Below are 23,017 nucleotides of genomic sequence, written 5' to 3' on the forward strand. Positions count from 1 at the left end.
AACCTTCTGTACAATATAATGTTTACCCAAGTGAGACCATCTTAAAATCAAATGAACTGGAGGACAGCTCTAAACTGGGAATGACACATCCAGCTTTTTCCTTCAAGCTTTTAAGCGTCTCTACCAATAACTAAAAGAGTTCTGAAATGGTCTGACCTTTAGATTCCATTGGAAAAAAATAACTTCTTTTCTTTTGGGAAGCTGCCTCCGTGGACTGAATCACTTCCAAGCCTCCAGGCATCTCTCAGTATCAAATACACTGTTGTTACAACTATTTCTAAGATAATTTTATGAGTGAACTACAAGAGAAATTAAGCCTGGAGTCTAAAAAGGATGGTGAAAATAGAATATATCTCACGTAATACAAGTAGTTTGATGCAGACCTTCAGCTTTGAGTGATTTCTGTAATGGAAACTCAAAAGCTCAATGGGAAGGTCCAAGCCCTGAAAGGGGGTTAGGAACTCCCCCCAGAGAGATTAGGAGGGTTTCCCCTGGAATCTGCATTTCAGCCACATCAGTCATTGGAATATTTGCCCAAGCAAGCTGGGAATGGTGATTAAAATAGACAGAATGTTCATCAGTGTTTACCAGCCATACATTTATCATTAGATCAACAAAACTTAAATGTCAGACTTTAATATCTGTGTTCTTTTCAGTGCAGCATCTTTGATTCGACCTCATAAAAGTATATGGCAATTCAGCCAATTACTACGATGGTAAATTAATACATTTATTGTCGTTACATGTAGGAATGAAAACTGGAACTTCCTTCAGTTTAATTACATTTCTGTAATTAAATGGGCACTGCATTGAGTGTAAAATGATCAGCCTATAAATTCTCTGTGCAAAACATTTTAGTTCATTTGAACCTGGATAAGTGTTGGAGATAAAATCTGCTATTTTATAGTCTGGTCTTTGAGCTCTGTAGTTTGGAGTAAGTCAATAACCTGAGTTAGCTGGTTGAGATCTGGAACACTGGTCAGGGTGATCACTTGAACCTGGAGGACAGCTGGAATAATCCCTGAACTAGAGAAAGCCATAAAAAAGTGTGCCTTTACCAAAAAATAGAATACTGAGGTAAAGAATAAATAAATAACTTCACTAATTCACATACACAGGACTATTTGAATTTTTCTGAATACACAGTGGCAGTATTTTAATGCTTATATTGGGTTTGGTCATGTCAGATGAGACTTGGCCAAGTTTTTCTCTACCAGAGCTGAGTTTCCACTCCTTTTAGACCAGTTGTGCACATTCTTGCTTACTCACATTTATCTATTTTTATCTATTTTTGCTTTTTCTCTTGCTTCCCTAGATGAAATTATCATTAAAACTGAAGTATTATCAGAAACTTTCCTTATCACACAGCCTTTCAGTGCAGGTTCTTCTCTGTGGCACCTGCCAGCCTCTACACAGATACTGTTTTGAGGAAGAGATTTTGTTCCAGGTGTTTAACCACTGATCTTTAATAAATGCAGGAGCTGCTTAATAGAGCAAAACCAGCAGCATCCAATGACAATCTTGGTTGATCTCCCAGCCAGACCTCCTGAAACCTCGTTAGCTTCTCTCCCAGGAAATCTGGGAGCTGGCACCTGCTGCAGGAGCAGCTGCTCTGCCCCGTCCTACAGATGGTTTGGGGAGAGGAAATCAAATCCCTGCCACCCTCAGACCTGTCATGAAAACGGTGCAAACAACCCTGAACTGCTTGAAAGGCTCTCCAGGACTGGACTTGGCTTTGTAGGGACACAGAGGCTCAAATCCAGGTGGATCCAGGAGTTCCCGACCACAGGAGCCAAGGCCACCCTTCCTGAGCTGATCTTCCATCCTACCTTGGTGTAAAAATACCACCCAGAGAAATGGTTTATATTTGTACATCTGTAGATAAAACAGCTCTAAAAATACTTTATAGAGGGAGATAATATCTATTTAAATTATCTGTAAAAATAGTTTATGTAACGGGAGAATATCAATGTAAATTATCTATGAAAATAGTTTATATAAGGGGATAATATCGATGCAAACTATATATAAAAGTTTATATAAAGAGAGAATATCTATGTAAACTATATATAAAAATAGTTTATATCAAGAGAATATCAATGTAAGTCATATATAAAAATAGCTGATGTGAAGAGAAAATACATAAATTACTTATAAAAATAGCTGATATAAAGAGAAAACATCTATTTAGAATATATATTAAAATAGTTAATATAAAGAGCAAATTTTTATCTAAACTATATATATAAACTATATATAAAATATAGAATAATTATTCAAACTATATCTAAAATAGTTTTCATAAAGAGAGAACATCTATGTAAATTATATATAAAAGTAGTTTATATAAAAAGAGAATATCTACATAAAATATATATAAAAGTTTATATCTAGAGAAAATATATATAAAGAGAAAATTTCTATTTAAACTATCTATAAAAATAGTTTAGATAAAGAGAGAACATCTATGTAAATTAGATATAAATATATAATTAGGGAATATAATGATATATATATAAAGATATAATAAACTATATATAGCTTACATAGAGAAAACTATTCTGACTACTGAATATACACTGAATTTAAGTATCTGAAAACATGAGACTTAAGCAGGAATGCTGATTTATAAAAGATTTCAACAGGAAAATGCTTCAGTGATGCAGCAGGAGTTCAGGTGGATATATGGGATTCTGAAAGGCTGCTGGAAGTTAAATGGGGTTAAAGGCTTGGCAGGTTGGAGTTCTGGAGCACAGGTTGGTTGAATCACATCAGCAAGGTCTGAAAGTGTTCTGTCCACTAGAACTTCAAAAAAGAACCCGATTCCTACAGTTCCTGTGATGCATCTACATCTCAAAAATACATAATTTACGGATTCATCTGCTTAGAGATCCATTCTTTCCCACATTTTGTACACAAAAATGACTGTACCCCGTGCAATTCTGCTCAGTTTCCAGCAGATCTCTCATTTGAGAAGAGCTGAGAAAAATCGGTGGTTGCTGCTGGTGCCGCACACCCGAGCAGATGTTTGCCATGCACTCCTGCACATCCTGCCATGGAAACTTGGAGTTGTCAGCGGTGATTGATCATCTCTGTGCTGCTCTCCAAATGTGCCTTTGCTGCCTGTGCTGCTGCTCTTGGAAGAGTGGCCTTCAAGCCTGGAAACCTTTAGCAGGTGAGATAATTCCCTTCACGATGAAGTGACTTCTTCTCCAACCAGGTCATAAGGACCTAGAATAAAAGGCCCAAGGAATTAGAGCTGCCCTTCCTTCCTCTTTCCATCTGTCCCATCCTGTCTCCAACAGACATTTGGTTCCATCCCATAAAGACCAGTTCCTCTTGCAAAAGTTCAGACCCAACAGGGCGAACTTAAGCCCCAGTTATCTTATGCCCCTGGGCCATCTCCTTGTCACTCCCACTTTTTAAATCCTAGAAATATTACACAGTGAGACAAAAAGTTTAGGAGAAAAAAAAGGTAGAAACATAACTAAAACATGAATGAAAAATAGACACAGTTACATCACAATATAAACATGGAATCACAGAATGGTTTGGGACCATAAAGATCAAAATCTGCTGAGGGAGAAGTCATTGCCTGTGGAAAAGGGAAGGCCACGTCCTCCTCTGCTGCTGCTCAGGAGAAAAATCTGGGCAAGAGATGAAATATAGCCTATTCTTGATTTCTGTCAGCACCAGATTACTCCTCTTTGTTGTTTTTATTTCATTTGCTTTTTTTCCCCCTTTACTTCTGCACAATTTTCTTCTCTCAGCTGTTATATTTCCAAGTTAAAACACAGAACATCAGATTTCCATCAGCAGCTATTTAAGCACCTCCCAGATGCCAGGATCCCACTGACACCACCAGTATTTAATTTACACTCAGCACCCTTAAGCCTCACCAATACCTTTGTCCTTGCCTGGGCAACTCACCACTCATTAAATCAAGGTCTCCATAACTAAATAGACACGAGCTCAGTGTGGATATGAGCTAAATTACTTGAGGAGATATAAGAAATCCAAGAAAAAGCAGATAATTGGACCTAAATCCCACAAGGATGTATTACAGCCCTCAACATTCAGCTACTTCCTGCTCTTTTTGAAATAAAAAAAAATTAAATTTGACTTACTTACAAAGCTATTCCGCTCTTGTATAGATTTTTGTGGTAGGAGAATTTACAGCTGTATTTAACCACGCTTTTATGAGATCATTAAGCTGCCTGACAATTATTAGGTTGTAGGTGGTGGTTGATTTTTTAAAGTGCTTTGCATAATCACAATAAACATAAAGAATATCCTCACCAAAGCACTGCCCTGTGTTATAAAGAGCATCTTGCTGCCCTCTGGGTGCTGGAGAGAGATTGCAAGGCACAGGCATTATATTTTCAACATATTTTCATAGAAAGCCAGGTATGTGTTTGTCCATATTTCATATATTTCATCCAGTTGTTTCTTGCAGGGTTAAATAGGGACCTATTTCAAACTAAGCAATAAAAAGCAATAAAAAATTCCTCTTCTTCAGGAATTAGAAATCTAAGATCTGGATGAAGCAGTGGAAGGTGTTTGTATCAAACTTTGTGTTATTCCAACAATCTGGCAATTGCAGGGGTGCACTGGAGGGTTTAACACTAAACCATCTCATTACTGAAGGCCCCATAATATTTTGACCACTTCCCTTGTTCGCCTCTTAGAAAGGAGAGGAGAATTTGGACAATTTTGCCAAGCAAATGCTCTTCACACTGCGGAGAAATATTTTCCCTACAGGAAAAAATGGACCGTGCTTCTTTGTACAGTGAAACTTCTGGTAAAATTCCACATGGATGTGGGTGCTCCAGCCTCTCCACCACAGCTGGGGAAGGGGCTGGAGCAGCAGGAGCAGCTGAGGGAGCTGGGAGGGCTCATCCAGAATCAGATGAAATGCCTAAATATCAGGAAAACATCATAAAAATGGACACTATTAGAAGAAAAAGAATTCTTTGGCTCAGACTGAAGGAGCCATTGGCTGATAGAAGATTCCAATGAGGGGAATCTGAGGAATGGCTTCATCATTAAACATTTATGGAATAAACTTCCAGCCTCCAGCAATTTCTGGGTCAGAGAATTCCTGAACAAGAAGCTGTACCTAATATTAGCAGGCAGGTGGTATTGATTACAAGAGGAAAAAAAGAGAGCCTTTTGATATGTATTATAAGGTTTTTAATCCCTATGGGTTTTTCCCCTCCAGTCAAGGTTCATTATTTTCAAATGTATGTGCAGAAAAAAAAAAATAAATTCAGAGTAGAAGTGAAACAAAATCTCAAAGTAAGAAGCAACAATTCAGGTGAAGCAAAAAACTTTTCAGTTGGGCTGAAAACCAGCTGCTCTTTCACTCCATGGAATGCTTTCCAGGCCCATGGAGTTTAAATCCAGAGGGACTTGGTGTGAGTCCTTTGAAACATTTTCCTCCCCAGTTATAGACATGAGACACTGTCAAGGTCCAGGAAGATCCATGTCAGGCTGTTGTTATAATTTTTATATTATTATAGTTATTGTGCCACTATTTTTAGTTTCACATCTGTCACAGTCATTCACCAGCAAGGAGAAAATGGTCTAAATGTGGCACAACCTAGATAGTGGGGGAAAAGTGCCCATTTTCTGAGTTACTGGTGTCCCTAAAATAACCTCTTTCAACTATAAAATGGAATCTATTTTCCATATTGAGAAGATAATAAAAAAGTGGCTGCACCAAGTTTTCAGACCTTTCCCAAAAGTTCATTTTTGTACTAAAATTAAGTATGAGATGCTACATAAGAGAAGCATTTTTAAATTATTAATTTAAAACTACCTAGAGGTGCAAAAGGAGATTTAGAACATCAGGACTTCTGCTGACTTTTATAAAAGCTATAATAGCATTTCCTGTGACAGAAGAGGTGGCAAATTTGTGGTTTTGATTATTTAGAACCTGGTTTATATCCCAAATTATTCTGAAGCTTAACAGTAATTACATTTGGGAATTAGAGCATAGTCCCCCCCCCCCTCCCACCCACCCTGTTTGATTTGTGATATTAAAAGGAACATTTCCATGCAAGCAGAACTTCTGCAGCTCATTTTTAATAATGAATGAATTGCCCTGGAGGGCAAAACGCTTCTCACACGAATTTGGGAACCCTCATGGTTTCCCCAGGAAGCCACTCTGAGCCTGATCTCTCTGGGCACACTCGGTGGAGGAGCTTGTGGTGCCAAGGCTTTGTTCTGGCACAGGCAAAGGACTTCTCACATAAATCGCCCTTTAGGAAATAAATCCCATCAAATCGAATCAGGAGGCTCGTGAGCACCTCCTGGGGTCTCTGATCACATCCCCAGCGAGAGGGGGGAGCCAGAAAGGGCGGGTTTGATCTCCTGCAGCTGCCAGGCCTTGGCACATGCGGCTGGAATGGGAGCAGGAGGTGCCAGCCAAGGGGGCTGGGGCTGCTGGGCTCTCTGGGGCCATCCCTGAGTGCCTGTGGGGCAGCACAGGTGACAAACATGCCAAGGGATTGGCACTGACATCAGCAGGGACATTCTGTGCACATCAGGGTAACGAACTCATGAATCAACCCTTGCTTTTCCAGGCCCCTCCCTTGGACCATCCCAGCCCACAAAGAGCAGAACAGTTCCATCTGACCTCAGAAAAGCCAAGTCTGTTCTTCCAAGGTTGTCAGAATATTCCCATCCCACATCTGTGCCAGCTGGGGCTCCATAACTCCAACGTGAGCTCCATGGTCCAGCTCTCTGCTTCAGGTCTGCTCAGATATTTTCGGAGGCAGCATCTCCTCTGCCTCTCAAAGAGATTCATTTAAGAGTGGGAATGTGAGACAACAGATTCACACTGAGAGATTTCCACATGACATCTCCCCCAGATGCCAGAAACCCTTCTGGGTTGGACCATAACATTTTAATAAATCCTAAAAATCCCCTGGGTGTTCTGCTCAGCCTTACAGTGAGACAGAATAAACATTTAACACCTGGGCATGAACGCTGGATCTCAGAGTTAATTTTGTAGCAACAAACCCCCATGTTTTCCTGGTTATTATAATGTTCTCAGCCCTACAGATAAGCACATTTAAGAATTTCCTTGGAGGCAAGGAATCTATAGGTAAGGACATTTTACTCATATTTCTTTCATAATAACTCTTCTTAGTTACTTCAAGTATTTTTTTCATGGGACATTCACAAGCTAGCAAATCCTCTATAATTTAATTCCAATTAATAGTAAGATAGAGTTTACTTTATTTATTATTTTACCAGTTGGACAGCCAGTCCAATACTGCTAAAAACTAACTCCTAAATAAAAGATCCAGTGATAAATTGCTAGTTTGCAATCAATTTAGAGATCCATGTTGAAAAAAATTATATCCTTATTTAGAAGAAAAGAATAAATAGAATGTGGCTTACAAGGAGAGCTTGAGAATCAGATTTCATTTCACATTTTGTGACAAATTTACCAAGAATTAACCATCATCTTTAAACTTTACAGTAACTCAAAACAGTCCAAAGATAATGGCAATATAAATTCAGAAAGATACCCAACTGAACCTCGACAAAGAGGAACAGGAAAGGCCGTGCCATTTGATTTTCTAATCTTGTTCTCTGCCTTTCTGACAGTCAATACAACTCCTCCTTTTACTGATAAAGGTGCTCTTTTGCTCAAGATTCTGTTTCCTCCAGCTCTCTCTCTCTTCCCTGACCCAATTCTTTTATCTAAAGGAGCAGCTTTCCATCACTGTTGACTTCCCTGCTCACATATATATATATATATATATTTTATTTTGTGCTTCCTTACTAAATTATCTCTTCTGCTGAATCCAGTCCTTGAGCGAGACTTGACTAAATGACTGAAATCCACAATGTTCCAACCCAGGCAAGGAAAAGAGTCATAAAAATCAGGGAGAACAAGCAAACCCTTCCTCTTGACATATTGGCCCCGTCCTGTCTCTGCAAGCAAACAATTCACATTTCAAGACTTGAGCTGTTATCTCTAACCAAGGCTGGAGTTTGTTCCCTTGCCTATCAATCATGATTTCCACTGACAGGCTTGGACCTCGCAATTTGTGCTCTTTGGAGTCAAGGGCTCGTAGCAATCACTGAACAGAAACCTGCCTTTAAACAAGACTATTTCTGGAGAACACAAGGAAGTCAGGGCAAAGGGATCATGAAAACATACACACATACCTCGTTTAAAGGATATTTATCCATGGAAACCGCTGAAATTTAATTTCCTGTACTCTCCAAACAGCAGCTTCCAAACTTGGTCCATCCTTGGAGTTGCCAGCCCTGAGAAGTCACTGGGTCATGTTACTTTCTACAAAACAAGGACATTTCTTTTAACGTGGGCATTGCAGATCTGATCAAACAATGTCAAAAGTGAGAGACAAAAGGCTTTGATTTTGTCACAGGCTGACAAATTTTGCCATGCCAAAGTGCTTTTCAGAGTCCCCATTTATCAGTGGTTCCCACCCAGATCCCTCTTGGTTGTAATTACATTATTAATTGCAATAAAAGGAGATGTGAACTACAGCAGTCTGATCCTACAGAAATCCTTCCAACTAGGCTTTAAAGAAATTTCCTTTTTTTTTTTTTTTTTTTTGTAATTATGAAGGGATTTACCAGGAGCTGAGAAACTCTTTACCTGTTTTATTTCAAATCTGATCAGGATAAAACTTAATCCTTCAAAAATTATGCTGAAAACTGATGCGGTCTTGAATATGGTTTATAAAGGAGCAAAACCAGAACTATAATGAAATTACCAATGTAACAACTATGGAATTATATCTGATGCTTCACCAGGCTTCAGCAAAGACAAGCATATGTTTCTCCACAACTGGAATGAGCTGCTTTCGAGTCAACAGCCTTACAAATCAACAATTTGTAGCACGTTAACGATTTGTACAAAATCCCTCTTCTTCATCGTGTGCTGGTTCAGTTCTTGCTGCTTTGGAAGTTGTCTCTGGAGATGCTCTGAGGAGGAGCTGTGGGGAGGAGGAAAATGCTTCTCCCTTTCATGAAGAGTTTGCATTAATTCCCTTGGCTCATCCACTTGCTCCTCTTCCAGGCAATCAGTCCTTTGCTGTCGATCCCAACACGCTGCTGGTCAATGCCAGCTACTCCAAGTTCCATTAAAGGGATCCCACTGATTAACTTGGGAGACTTTGCAAGGCAGAAAAATGGCCTTTTTTTTCCCCCCTATAAAATTCATCACTTAAACAGAAATACTATATTACACAGCCTGAAATCTACATTTGCACAAAATTCCAAATATGAGGCTTTCCACGGGACTTCCTAAAAGGATAAAAAGATACACAAGTGTTTCTCTGTCCAAAGCATCACAATGATTTGAATCCTATCCCTCCCACCTCAATATGAAAAGGCTTCTCAAGTGAATGATGAGCAGATGGCAGATCATTGTCTCGACTGGAGACTCCTGAATTCCATTTGTCACTCGCTGAACACTGGTAAAAAAAGCACTTTTGAGCCCCAGTGAACAACCTGCACAGGTATTTGAGTAACAGCTACTGGTAAACATAATTTATACATACTCATGGTTAGTGCCTGTCGAGCCCAACAACCCAAATTTTCTCCTTTTTTTCCCCACCACTTAACCAAGGTTATGTTTGTGATACCCATTGTCTTCATGGCACAGTGACCACCAGTGGGGTGGTTTGGAGACAAACCTGCAACCCACAGAGGTGATGCTGTGGCAGAGGGTTCCTCTCAGATACTCCCTAAGAAACTCCAGTTGGATACTCCTCTTCCTCACTTCAAACACCTCCCTTAGTTCCATTTTCTCTCCTCGTTATCCCTGGTGCAGAAGGAAGTGTCTATTGCAAAGTCACCAACAGGCTGTGGGTCCACAACCTGCTGCTCACAATATGAGGGTCATGGAATCACAGAATACCCTGAGCTGGGTGGGACCCAAAAGGATCACAGAGTCCACTAGGCTGGAAAAGACCTCTGAGATCATCCAGTCCCACTCCTGGCCCTGCACACGACACCCCAATGATCCCACAGTGTCCCTGAGAGTGCTGCCCAAACATTTCCTGAGCTCTGGGCAGTGCCTCCCGTTCCCAGTGCAGAGCTCCCCATCTGCCACCAGCTGAAAGGATCAGTTAACAACAAAGTTGAATCTCACTGTGGTTATCAGAAACACTTTGTGCATCACCAGGTAAGAAATGCAGAAACCATTATTACTCCTACTTGAGACTACCAGAAACTCTTAAATCACAGCCTGTGCATGGTGGAGCTACCAACATCACCTATTTTATGCCATTTCAAAGCTCCTGGGATGCAAAAAAAAAAACCTCACAAGTTTTTGTAAGGAACTCCTCAAGCAGCAGTTTTGGGGTTTGAGGTTGGGGGGTCGTGCAAATTATCCTCTTTTCCCAGATTGTTCTATTTCCAGCTTAGCAAAAAGATTAGTGGGTTCATTGTCACAAGTGCTCCACTCTAAGCAGAAACTTTCCAAATCCTTGACACAGTATTAATCACTTATCCAGGCTTTTCTGCTATCAGAGCAGATGTCTAAAGCACAAAATCCATGCAGGGAGCCCTCAGAAGTTTGTATTGTTTCTACTGCCTGAGGGGCAGATATTTAAATTTTCTTAATATTGAGCCAACCCAGTTCTTATCACAGTTACACAAAACCAGCACATAATTCAATAGACATTGTCTGATCTAATTAATTCCATAAAAAGGCAAATTATATTTTTTTTTTTTTTTTTTTTAAATCTAGACTTAACAGATAGCCAAATGGCTACAAACCACATCAGGCTGAACGAATCTGATACCGTCTGGGATAAAAGGCACGTTGAAAAACACAAGCCGGATGCAAAGCATATTGAACAGAACAAAACAGAACAGATTTATGGGCTATAATCCACCCAAAAAAAGTCTGCTAAAATAGATCAGCTCTGTCACATAACACCCCTTTCATCTACTGTCCAGGAGCACTGCAGCACTTTGACTCATTTAGCAGACCAGTTATGTGCTTTTCCTGATTTCGTGTGGCGATGATTAAGGATGAAAAAGTCTCACAGACAGTTGGCAACAGCAATAAATAAAACAAGCTTTGCTCTGTTTTGTGCTTTACCTGTTTGCTCCAGGATTTTAAAACCCACAGGACTGACTTAGGTACAATAATTGTGGGTTTGGTTGTTTTTTTTTGGGGGATGGTGAGAAGCCTTCAGTGGTAATTTTGGGGGTTTAGATTTTTCAAGTGTTCTGAAACAGGAGAGTAAATGAAGCTTTAATAGGCTGTTATGAAGCCACTGTCAGGAGGTGTTGCATACACACTAAAATTAGTTTCTATTGAGCCTTTTTTTGTTGTTGTTGAGAATGGTCCAAAGCTGTAAGTGGAACAACAGTGAGAGGAACTGCATTAATCAAACAGCATTTGGCACAATTATTAAGCCACTTAAGGTGTTTTTTAGCTGTGCTGTTCCAGCCACTGCACCATAGGCTGTCATCAGATGGAGTAAACATCTGCTGGTTGGAGGATTATGGACCGTGTTTGCTAAATTTATAACTCTCAGACACCACTGTGAGTCACCAAGACTTGCCTTTGAGCTTAAATCAAAGCTCCAACTGGCCCCAAAAATAAAAAAACCCACCCTAATGACTGTTGGTGGTGTCACTGACACAGCTGAGCACGGCAAACAGCTCCTGCCAAACCCCCCAGCAGCCACACGCTGACCAGGGGGCAGCATCAGACACGGCACCACATTGGATTTGCTTGTCTTGGGTCCAACTGCAGAAAATAATGTTTATTCCAAGGATTTGGAGCTGAACCTGCTGATTAGGTGTGGAGCTACAACCCTAACAGGAGGTTGGAGCCAGGTGAGGGTTGGCCTTTTTTTCCCAAGGAACGAGGGATGGGATGAGAGGAAATGGCCTCAATTTGCCCCAAAGATTGGATATTTGGAAAAATGTATTCAAGCCAAAGGATTATCCAGCCCTGGAACAGGGCAGTGGTGGAGTCCCCATCCTGGGAGGGGTTTAAAGCCTGTGTGGATGTGCACTTTTAGTGATGGCCTTAGGGCTGGGGGTATGGATGGGCTCAACCTTGGAATTCTTTTCCAACCTAAATGGTTCTGTCAATGTTGTCATTGCAGCACCTCGAATTGACCCCACAGCTCACACTGACAGGACCTTCCCTGCTCCACAGAACTTGTATCACACCAATCCCAACACCACCACGGAATAAAACATCCATCACAGCCCCCGCCCTTTGTGTCCCAAGTTTTCTAGTGGAAAACAAACTGCAATATTTACAATAGTTCTCAAATCTGGATCATTGGAAACCTTCTGTCTCGCTGTTTAATCTCAGCATTTCAGAGAGCAGAAAAATCAGAAGCCTCCAAGGTCTCCTGCCTGTGTAGTTTCATTTATTTAAAAATTAATCACAGACTGAAGGAAAGAACAGTAGTTCATTCCCACAAGAACCGACTTAAATTCTGCTGCCTTCAAATTGCTTTGTTGCAATCTTTCTTTTTAATAAAATATTCACAGTGGTTTAAGTGTGACTGATGGTAGCAAGAGAGATTTATTATTATTATTATTGTTATTATTTCATTGTTATCAAATTAAAGGGCATTGGGAAACAGAAAAGGTCTTTCTTATATAGTCATACTACAGTCTTAACTTTCAGGTGTTTGCTTAGAAAACACACTCAAGGGAAACTCAAAACAAAAAGTATAAACTCTGTGACTATTTTAATTTATTTAATAAATATATTCCCTGAACCATTAATAACAAACCCTGTAAACAGTAAAGTTGTGTCAGTGTAACATAAGATTTACTCACTTCCTTCTGGTCCCACCTCTGCTCTCTGTTTACAGCTGGTGAAGTCACTGCAAGAAGAAACATCTTTCAGCTGGTTTTTGTTTTTGTGCACAGGGACACCGGTGTTGATGGAAATCCTTCCAGGAGCTCTTCCCTGAAAATCAAAAGCCACGTGTAAAGATGCTGTTCCCGTGTTTGGGAACATCTACATCACGTATTCAGGTCTGTCTGACCCAGGGGGGGAGCTGAGGTGTAAAATAAACCTTCTTCCCAAACATGTGCACAAAGTCATCTCCTGTGATGTGCTTTGGGGAGGACAGAAGGATGGTTTTTAAAAAATTTTTTCTTTTAATTTTCCATTTTTTAAGACATCCTGGGGAAAAAAACCCCAGAAATTACATCATCTTCACCGAGGAGAAATAAAAACTCAGGATTTCAAATGTCCTTTCCCACTTCCTGAAGTCACAGGAATTCACTGAAATTCACTGAAATAGCACACACAAAGCAGGAGGTAATTTATATCTGATTTAGGTTATAAAAATGGTGTAATTAACTATTGCAATTAATAGATCTATCTTAATTGCCCTTAAGACCAGAAGAGCTGAAATCACAACTTACCCAAACTTTTCTTCTGAAGATGCCGAGTGTGTTCCATTTCATGGCCTTACTGGCCCTGTCTAATCAAACTGTGGGATCAGGAGTGGTGTAAATAATATTTCCCAAATAGCCCAAAATTCTCTGTCCTACCTCAACAAAGGTGGGCACCCTTGCAACGCCCCTCGATCGATTGACTTGAACAACAGGTGAAAGAAAAGTCGATTATTTGTTTCTAGAAAAGCCACCAAGAGATGACCCAAAGGTGACCTGAGGTTTGGAAGGCCAAAAGCAGAGGTCAAGAGCCCCAAAATCAGCACTAGAAGGGAACTTCACCATCCAGCAGCCAGTTCAAATATAAAACACATCCACGACGAGCTTTCAATCTGGAGCGAAATTAATTTCTAGAGGCAACTACTAAAGGCTAATTTGAAGAACACTTTAATGTGAGAGCAACATGCTGCTTGAAGGAATTATTTATGCCAGCCAGGGTGTAAGACTGACATATTATTATTAAGCAAAAAGTTGCAGTCAAAATAAATGTCTTAAATTCTCTTGAAGTGCAAGAACAGCGTGTGCAGATCAGATGGTGCCATGAAGCCCATTTCTATAAATCAAAAGCAAAGGATGAACTGGGAATTATATCGTGTTCTAACCGATTGTGATCGAGCCCTGAACGTGCAAACAGAACCTGTTTCAAGGCAGAAACCTGGAATGAATTTGGATAGTTGGAACCTTGAGAATAAAATGCTCTTCTTTGTCTTTTCCCCATTGTGATGAATTAGGCATTGGTAAGAACAGCCTTGAGAACTAAATAAATTCATGTTGCATCTGCTTCAACAGGAAAATGAGTGTTGCTACTTTTTTAATGTCGATTTTTTTTAACAAAATGTTCAATTATATACTCAAAATGTTCAATTAGATAGTAGGCAGGATTGTAAGGCACAGCTTAAGGTGACCTCAGCCTTCCTGAGCTACGGAACTGGATAAAAATGCAGTGAGAAAAAAAAAATATAATTCAAGCAATGTACAATTTCATTAAGAGAAGGTGTGAATATGTAAAGTCCACAAGTGGCAGCTGCAAAGTATTTCCAAATAGACACTTCAAAGCCTGTAATAAGCAAAAATCCCCAATTTCTGCTGAGGATGCATTTCCATGACATTACTTACCGTGCCCAATGAGTGACTTCTGGGTTATTTGCAGCTGTTGAATCCAAAGTACAATTAACTCACACTGGACTTGAAGTGACCAATGCCCTTTGTCAAAAAGGATGGTACTTAATTTTAAGCAGCATTTTTTTATCCTCCTATATGAAATATCTTCCACTTGTCTTGACTGTCCTCTTCTTTCTTTCTGACCCACCAAAGGTCATTTGATTTGACTGTTGTTGTGGATTGTGGGTCTGGGAGATCCAGGGAAATTCAAATCCTAATACAATAGAACACCTCTAAGTCGAAATGCTACTTTATACAGCAAAATATGAACCACTCTGGGTATTGATCAGGTATTCAGACTCAGGTCAGAAATAAGAAAATAATAAGAAAAAGGTAGATTGGATATTAGGATGGAATCCTTCCCTGGGAGGGTGGGCAGGCCCTGGCACAGGTTGCCCAGAGAAGCTGTGGCTGCCCCTGGATCCCTGGAAGTGTCCAAGGCCAGGTTGGAACAGCCTGGGATAGTGGAAGATGTCCCAGCCCATGGCAGGGGGTGGGACTGGATGAGCTTTAAGGTCCCTTCCAACCCAAACCATTCTGTGATTTTATGAAAATTCTCCTTTGACTACCTTTGTTTGTTTAATATCAGGTTGTGTATTGATATATTCCCATGCCATTTCTGCTTAAGTAGTCAGAGGTTTTAAACAGAATTATAATTAAAATAACTACAGTGAGTGACTCCAAAGACTTCCAGTTTCAGAGAAAAATACTGAGGGAGGTGGAAGAAACTCTGCTGAGATTTTGAATTTCACTTCTATCCACAACACCCTCTTCTGTTTACCTCGTTGAGCGAGATCATCTCTTCTTTCCCTCATTCCAAGAGCTCCCTGTCCAGCAGGAGCCACGGCCACCAGGAAGGTTTCCAGGCAGTGAAACAGCAAACCCAAACACAGGAGAGCAAAGATTTCATCCTGCAGCCACACAGACAAGAGCAGTTGTGTCTGCATTTATTTTCTGTCTCATCCCACCCCCTTTCCCTTCTAGACTCATCAAGACATTCTGTCACTTCGCTCCTTCCAGCTTCCTGGGACATGACAACTGACATGTAGTAGATTATGGAAAACCCCAGCACAAATATTAACCTGCAGCAGCAGAGCATTAAAATGTCTCGAGCTCTCAAGAGCTGATTCTTTTTTTTGGAGAAAAATGTTTGTCCTTAACTTTAAAATACATCTCAGGTCTAGAGCTACAATATTTAGGAATAAAAAAATCACTGTTTCATGTGCATGACCCTACACAAGGAATGTCTGAAACTGCCCAACACTCATCTTGTCGATAAAATACCCCCTTTGTTTGATTCTCTTTAACACATTTTATCTTTAAGGTCCCTTCTCCAGCTCTGTGATGTGTAAAGACATAATAAAAAAACCCTCTTTGGTAGCAAATTACTCAAAAAACTTGAGCTAATAGTTAATTTTTGATGGTGGAAATGTTAATTATAGGACTGGTCTCTGAATGGTGTAAGGAACAGGCAGGGCTTTGTTCAACATGGTCATGGAAAAAATATCACAGAAACAGCACCTTCTTCTCATGGAGAAACCCTCACATTCCCATTTCCCCAGGAAATCACTTTTCCAGCTAAATCCCCAGAACATCAATATCTCCCAGGACATCATCTCAATTACACTATTTACTCTGCATATGCAAATTCAGTGTGTTTAATTACAAATATTTAGCCTATCAGGCTGTTGCTCAATTAAATATTTGAAAAAAACCTTAAATAGTCAGTTAAAGCTGAACCTGTTGTTTTAGTCCCTCCTAGGCTTAAGATAAAATATATTTTATAATTACACACTGCTGGACAGTCCAACTGTAATTTTCCTGTGCTTTCCCAGAACACCACCACAAATTTATCCACGGAAGCAGTTGAGGCATCCAAGTCTTCCTGGAAATTAATGGGAAGAAGGAGCTTCAAATACATTTGTAGCTTTGTTACAGCTTTCCTCCCCTGACTTCTGGTTCTGCGGAGAAACAAGAAAAACAACCCAGATCAGAAGGGCTGGGGAGGAACAAACAACCTTATTTAACGAGAGGCCCAAGCATTTCTCGTGTGATAAGGATTGTTCACCATCCTGCGCGTGGTTTTGGGCTGTGTTGCAACTTGAAAGGGAAAACAAAATTTTCCTAGTGTTTACTAACCAGAATAAACTCAGATAACCACGTAATTGGAGGTAAAACCAACTTCAGTAATTACAGGAAATGAAAATATGCAGAGAAATCACAGCTGAGATCCAGAGAAAAACTATGTTTGCTTTGACCAGCCATCTCTCTTACAATTATGTAGATGGAGGAGATAACCCACTCCTGGAGTTCAACAAGAGCTGGCTGTGAGGATTCCTGTGTGTGGGAAAAGCAGCTCTGATGTTTTAATCTGCCCCATCCCAAATTAAGATTCCCATGCTTGAAAGTCATTTATTTATTTCCCTCCAGTTAGGAGAGAGTTTGATCTTTGGTTACAGTGAAAAAGGACTTCTTTTAGGAGAATACAGAGAGAAGCTTGATTTCTATAATCAGAATCATGGAATCATTAAGGTTGGAAAAGACATTCAAGATCTTCAAGACCAACCTTTGACTGAAGACCACCATGCCCACTAATAATTAACAATGCTCTTCATTCCAGCATACAAATGCATGATGTGATGGTTTTAATTAATTGAAATTGGGTGAACAATGTTTAAAGTCCACGACCAGAATCGAAATTACAAGCAAGACTAAATTTCATTAAGATTTAACCTTCAATTTTAAAAAAAGCTTTAATGATGTTTTCCCCAAAATGATTAAAATGCACAAATGCCTCAAACGTGGTGGGAGTGAAAGAGAAAGTAAAAATTCCTCACATACCTGTGGTGGGTGATCTTTGCCTCCTGGCTCTGAAATCCCTGAAATCTTGTGCTTCATCTTGTGAAGATGCTGCAGAAAAAGGCAGCCCAAGCACCTCGACCTCTCTGTGCCAAAGGGAACCAGCACAGATGTTTCCCACAGATCCTGCTGTTGAGCCAAGGTAGATGTGAGGTCGTGCCTCTTCAACCCTCATCTGACCTCCTTTTTCCAGCAGTTCAGCCTCAAACACCAGTGTTCAGGATTTCAGGTCACTCAGGTGGTTCCAACAAGCTGAAAGAGCATTGACACCTTTCCACATCACTGGAGCACCAGATGTCAGGTCCCAGGTCACCAATCACCCCACACGGGACATCAGGATAAATCTGCTGCTGCAAACACTGACATCTGCTCCCTGACAGACACAGAAATAGGGGCTGTGTGGGCCCCTGGTGACAGAGCTGCTGCCAGCCTTCCATCTGGGGTGACAGCTCCAGGGTCACCTTCACCAGCAACATTTGGGGCAGACTGTGCCCTTCCTTAAAAAAAAAGAGCTCTCAACTTAGTCAGCAACACATTCCCTCCTACAGATCTGCAACTGCCTTCAAACCTTAAGTGTGTGTGGCTCACCAGAGCTGATATCCCAGAAAAAATCCCAAGCACATAAATCAGGGGGACTTGATTTCATAACATCCAGCTCTGGGGTCCCAGAACAAGATGCTGTTCAAGGTCCCTTCCAGCCCAAAACCATTCCATGATTCAAGGATACTCCTTTGCTTCTGTCCTAGGAAGGAGATGGGTTTCTCTTGTTGAACCTCCATCAGATGATTCCTGCTCATGTAGCCCATAAATCCACTCCAGACAGGTGTGGATGCGTTGCAAAATATCTCACAGGCCCCAGGTCAGAGAAGCTGAAAAACAGACACAGGTTTTGGGGATGGTTCATCATGTCAGGCAACCCATTTCCCCCAGTCACACTCAGCACATTGTGTTTAAAAGAAAAAAACATCCTCAAAATGACTACTCTGACCACCTTCTCTCCTCCTTGCTGTCCTACAGGCACCAATTCCTCTTCCACCAACCACAAAAGACAGAAAGATAAAAACCCAGGGACCAACATCGTGCTTGCCAAGCTGCTGACCCACCCTAAAGATGAAAAGCAAGGTGTTTTTTTCCTCATCAATTGCTTTGCATGGAGAACCCACAGCAAAAAAAGCTACAGGTTTGGTGCACTGCTCATGGTGTACCTGCAGATGAAGCTCTTCCTCCTGCTCTCAGGGAATACTGATGCCTGGATCTCAGGGAATATTTGAGCCCTGAAGCCTCAAAGAGGAAGAAGCTCGCAGGGAGGACACTGCTGAAAGGCTTCTTGGCTCAGTTCCCAAGGAGCTGATCTTCTGGAATAAAACAAATCTCAGTGAGGGGCAGCATTTTACACGAGGAAAACACAGGGAAGAGAGCACTGCAGAAACTGAGATTATCTTCACGTTCATAGGGAGGAAGTGCTTAAAAATGGAGTCATTAGAGGCCTCTGCATTGTACATAAACTGATCAAAGTTCCCCCGTGCACTGAGCTAATCTGTCAAGCAAAGGTCCAGAGTTAATCTCTCCTGCAAAGGGGCAGATTTCCAGCTCCCTGAGACAAACCATTCCAGGGCAAAGCTCTGCAGAGAGACGTCAACCCCCAAATCCCTTTGAAAACAGTTAAAAGCAAAGTCTCCTTACCTTGCCGGGCTCTGCACATCAGCTCTGTTAATCCTTTACCAAAGTGAAACCTTTAGAAGCCAAATTATAAATTAGCAGAACACAGTAATTTATTGTCTTATTATCAAAAACTAATGGCAGGGAGGGGGAAAAAAAAAATCAATTTGGAGAAGGTTCTTTTCTGTGGCTGACTTGCCAATTTTGCAAAACTGTAATTTCCCTTGTGGGAAATCCATTTTCTTGTGGAAATACTACTGTATGTATTGGCTGCTTTTCCATGAATTATATCCAGGCTTCTGCATAAAATACTGTCATTTTGCAGCAGCAACAGTCACAGTGGTGGATCAAATCTGATATAACCTCTTCCTCTCTGGGCTTTTAACACCACTCACCTGAGTGCTTTGCTAAGTGTGCTGAAGGTTAATCATTTAAAAGAATGATGTATTACCCCTACAGAGAAAGAGTTTTTCTCCAAACCCAAGGATTTTAAAACTTCTAAATATACAATGAATAATCTGACCTGACACACAAAAATCCTTGCATTGCCCATAAATATTATTTTCTGTACAAACTTTAAAAGCTATGATAGTTTTCTTGCTAAGCGCTTCTCTTTATTTCAGGTTTGCTTTCCTTGGCAAAAGAGGAATGTGAAGTTCACTTGGAGAAAAATATATGTCCTGGGGGCCCTCTATAATGAATGACTTGGCTTCTGTCTGCAAGTGCTTGTACTATTTTGAGAAATGGATATATAGTGGGGTGGTTACCAGCAGTTCCTTTCATTGTAATTTCTGAAATGAAGCTTCTCATGTTTCAGAGAATAATTGATTTTTTTTTTTAAATAGCTTTCCTGTAGCTATACAACTCATTTTATTCTGGCACTTTTTCCTTTTTGTTCCTTTTTTTCCCCTCCTCTCAGATGCTTAATTATCTTTTGCAATGGTACACAAAATCAAATTACACAGCTGCAAGGTAGGTAGTTTCCTGGTATTCATCAGCATTCAAAAAGAAAAGGATGTTTTTATAATTTTGTCACAGACACTCCAGTCATCTTTGTTTTTCTCTGTTATCTTATTATTAAAATTCTGCTTTCAATTAGGGTGCTAAAACAATGCAAAACCTTAGTTTTACATAACAGCAAAATATTCAGCTCAGGATTTAAACTGTGACTGCATTACCAGCCCTTTGTGTTTAGGCACTTCACAGGCCCCAGTGCTGTAACATATATATATATAATATTCCTCTGGAGCACAGGGGGCTTCAGAGTGAGGAGATAAAACCTCCAGAAATCAACCCCATAATTTTATCCCTTTCCTTCCAGTCTTCACAAGGATGTTGGCATTAAGTTGTTGTCCCCACCACTGCAATGGGCCACATCCTCAGGCTTTTACACCTCTAATATCCAACTGATACCAGTGAAAATAATATTCACAGCACAGAACAGCTCCCAGGATCCTTCCCTTTAAAAGAGAAGATGCAGAAGAAGGTTTGAAGAAATACAACCTGTGATTTTAGGATGCTTTGAGAAGGTGGTTATACAAAGCTGCCTGTATCCACCTCCTCTCTGCTGACTCTTCTCCCTCTCCAGGGAGGTTTTTTTACCAGCAGCTCCTGCTGGGAAGTTGGGAGGGTCTGGATTTATCCTCACAGAAGTCACCACTGGTTTGTTGTGTCGGGAATGATCGAGCAGGGACCATCCAAGTGTGTCAGGAGATGCTTTTGGGGCTCCCTACACAACACAGAAACACAAGCATGCAACCAAAAAGAACAATTCCAAAGGAAACTGAGAATTTATACAACATTTACAGGGTCAGAGAGTCATTAAGGATGGAAAACAGCTCTCAGATCATTGAGCTTAACCCCAGCACTGCCAAGGCCACCACTAATCCCTGTCCCAAAGTGTCCCATCCAGACAGCTTTTCAATCCCTCCAGGAACAGTGACCCCAGCACTGCCCTGGGCAGCCTGTTCCAATGCTTGACCTCTGCTTCCATGAAAAAATTCTTCTAAACATCCAATCCAAACCTCCCCTGGCACAACTTCACTAATAAACAGATATTTACTCTCAGTAGTCAACACGTATTTATAAAGACACATGAAAATCTCTCCTCCACTGGTTGGCCTTTAAAACAAACCACCAAAGTAGAACCAGTCCTTGGGAGCCAAATCTCAAACATGAGGATGCAGATTTACATCCAACCATGCCACAAACCCTTCACATGGAAACAAAGTTGATGACTTAAATCCCCTCAGACTACTGGAGGCAGATTTTTGGTAATATTTCTGACATCAGTTCTATTGTTTCCCCCTATAATGCACTGACCCAGATCTGTTGGTGTAATTTTTTCAGCTTCTAATACTGATAATATTGCTTTTAGACAGTGGTTTCAGGGCCCTTTTGAGATGAGTTCTTCAAAGCTGCAGCTTAATCCATTCTTTATTAGCTTCTGTAAAGTGATTACTTCTTCAGGGCTGGATGGCAGTACTTAAAGGAAATGAGCATCCCGTTACCAGCCATCACTGCTCCACTTCCAGAGCATCTGCTGGAATTTTAACGCTTTAGGGTTGAGTGATGGGGATATAAAACAAGAGGAGACACTAAGAGAAAAGTTTCAGGTGGTAAATGTGTTGCCACTGTGACATTTTTTTAACGAAATCCCAAACTGTGACAGGTGCTCAGGGACTGATGGCCCGTGACGGGCAGCGTGGAGGTCACTGGAGCCGCCGCTGCTGCTGAGATGTCGTTTTATTTTTTAGTTCCAAATGAAAAATCGCCCTCTGAATGCAGTTTATTAGAATCCTGTTGCAAGCAGGGGCTGGGGGAAGTCACATCACGGTTGCAGATTACCTTCCATTGCTCCTTCCACAGCGCACAGGAGGGATAGGAAAAAAAAAAAGGGGTTGAACCAGATCTGCTGCATCTGCCAGGCAGTAATTAGATGGAGACACTTTCTTCTGCCCATGTGAACTCCTTCTGCTAATTCCATGAGAACTGTGCTGATTAACACAAGGCTAGGATGGTTTCAAGGAATACTTGTTCAGCTAATAACTGCAGAAAACAAGTGCCATGTGTTGTCATGGAGAAGGACCTGCTTCAAGGGCAAAGCAGCCTGACCACAGCTCTGTGGTTCCAGACAGCAAATCCACAACAATAAAGCAAATAAAGAAAAAAGAGAAAAGACTAATTAATTTCAGAGCTGTTGAAAGCCAGAAATGTTAACAAAAAACCCAAACAACTCCTGGATGTTATTTATATCCATGTCTGTATATCGGTCCAATTGCTGCTGTATGTATTCCTTGATAAATAAAGTCTTGGGAAGAAAAATAAACATTGTGGTGTTTCTTTAGGAGCAGAAATAGCTTCCCTCAAACAGAATGGATGAAGGAAAACATGTATTAAAGTACAGGGCACATGGTACTGGTGTAAGAAGGTTGAGATCTGATCTATCACAGCTTTAAGAGAATGACTTTGTTCCTAAACAAAGAATCATGGAATGGTTTGGGTTGGAAGGGACCTTAAAGATCATCACAATCCACTCCCTACCACGGGCAGGGACACCTTCCACTAGCCCAGCTTGCTCCAACCTGGCCCTGGACACTTCCAGGGATGGGGCAGCCACAGCTTCTCTGGGAAACCCACACCAGGGCCTCGAAACACCAAACACCAGAGACTTCCAAGAGCAGTTTTAAAGCTGCACAAACTTCTGAACCCATTTGTTATGTAGTTCCCATCTCAAGGTGAAACAATAATAAATATATAAAAAATTAGATGTGTTCTCAAGCCTTCTTAAGAAAAAAAAACAAAACAAACCAGAATTATATTGAATTTTTTAAGGAAAAGTCGGCGCAGGGCAATCGCTGTTGCAAAACCTTCCTAATGAATCATTCCAGCCTGCCAT

At 40.7% G+C, this 23,017-nt stretch overlaps 1 long non-coding RNA gene across 1 annotated transcript; it reads right to left on the reverse strand.

Moving 5' to 3' along the window:
* Positions 1-6,536: 6,536 nt before the first annotated feature.
* LOC126636147 (uncharacterized) lies at positions 6,537-14,811 on the reverse strand. Its single transcript, XR_007627921.1, has 4 exons — positions 14,557-14,811; positions 12,814-12,946; positions 8,188-8,317; positions 6,537-6,796 (listed from the first exon to the last, which is right to left on the reverse strand). It is a non-coding gene; the product is annotated as an uncharacterized LOC126636147 (long non-coding RNA).
* Between the last annotated feature and the right edge of the window lie 8,206 nt (positions 14,812-23,017).

The sequence above is a fragment of the Myiozetetes cayanensis genome, unplaced genomic scaffold, assembly GCF_022539395.1.
Source record: "Myiozetetes cayanensis isolate MyiCay16 unplaced genomic scaffold, myiCay2020 scf13, whole genome shotgun sequence".
Taxonomy (NCBI): Eukaryota; Metazoa; Chordata; class Aves; order Passeriformes; family Tyrannidae; genus Myiozetetes; species Myiozetetes cayanensis.